This window comes from Ascaphus truei, chromosome 4 (assembly GCF_040206685.1).
Source record: "Ascaphus truei isolate aAscTru1 chromosome 4, aAscTru1.hap1, whole genome shotgun sequence".
Lineage (NCBI taxonomy): Eukaryota > Metazoa > Chordata > Amphibia > Anura > Ascaphidae > Ascaphus > Ascaphus truei.
In genome coordinates this window covers 248,871,287-248,872,400 of record NC_134486.1, presented here as the reverse complement: position 1 = coordinate 248,872,400, position 1,114 = coordinate 248,871,287, and the positions used below count along the sequence as shown (strand labels likewise).

The 1,114-nt window shown below is 36.6% G+C and overlaps 1 protein-coding gene across 1 annotated transcript in view; it reads right to left on the bottom strand.

Annotated features, from left to right (window-relative positions):
• Positions 1–1,100: 1,100 nt before the first annotated feature.
• Positions 1,101–1,114, bottom strand: part of NKAIN2 (sodium/potassium transporting ATPase interacting 2) — a 1,223,374-nt gene continuing 1,223,360 nt past the window's right edge. Inside the window, exon 7 of the mRNA XM_075597233.1 lies at positions 1,101–1,114. This exon is cut by the window's right edge and continues 1,989 nt beyond it. The gene's annotated coding sequence lies outside the window, so the exon portion shown is untranslated.

The following is a 1,114-nucleotide window of genomic DNA, read 5'->3' as shown; positions in this document are numbered from 1 at the left end:
TCATTATAGAGCATTTGTGTCAAGATGCTTCTCCTTTTGCTCACTCCCCATATAACTTGCTGATGTCAACTGAACAAAGAAAAACATACAAAGTAAAACATGATGCGTGATTACTAAATTGGCAATATGTTAAGCTTCATATTCCTGCATGCAGGGCTCCGTTGTTACAAACCCTTGGTCCCCAGCAAATAAGACCTCAAAAATGATGTAAGGAGAACCAAGAAGCGGATATTGAAAATGCATTTGGGTCAGACATACAGAATAAAAAGAAAATGAGAATTTGGGGGCTTGTGGCCTACTATTCAATGTTACATGTTAAAGCTATCAAGTGAGAAAAACAAAAAAATATATATTTTGAGAATAAGTGTGGAGTGCACTTAGAAAGGGTTTTGAATTGTACATAGCACTGTTGGCAAGAAACAGCTTTCTCATAAACTTCAAATTCCTGCTGAGCCAACAAAACCACAGACATTTCCTAAATGACAGCGAGTCTATTAATGCTGGCTGTGTAACAGAAGCCTCCCAGTGTTAACGTATAATAAAGATGTGTGTTACCTAGAACAGAGATAAAATGATGGCAGGACCTGGCAATTTTCTACTTAGTGGTTAAACGTCCAGAAAAAAAAGAAGAGTCGGACGGGCAACATGAATTGAATAAGATTTTTTGGTGCAGTTCTTAACTGGACATATAACCTCTTTAGAGATGGAGAAGTCTGATGTATTGCCAACTCTGAGTTGTTAACCAATCTGGATATGCAAAAGCAACCAGGAAAGCTCAGAAACCTACAGCAACTGAGATTTTTTTTTTTAATATGAACTCTTAAAATACAGATGTCGAATGTACTACTGTCCTCCACCATAGCTATAACAATATAACACAGATTTCCCATGGTAACGGTAACACTTGCACAGTATTTTAAGTTAAAGACATCTTAACCTGCCAGCGCGGGCTGTGACATGAGTTCCATCTGCATCTTTTGAATTAAGAAGGCAATACCATTAATGTCTTTCCCGATTTAAAAAAAAAAAGTTATGTAAGACATAAGAAATAATGTGTATTTTTTGTTCTACTTTTGGTAAGGAACCACAGATCTTTGCTGATGTTCCTGACAAA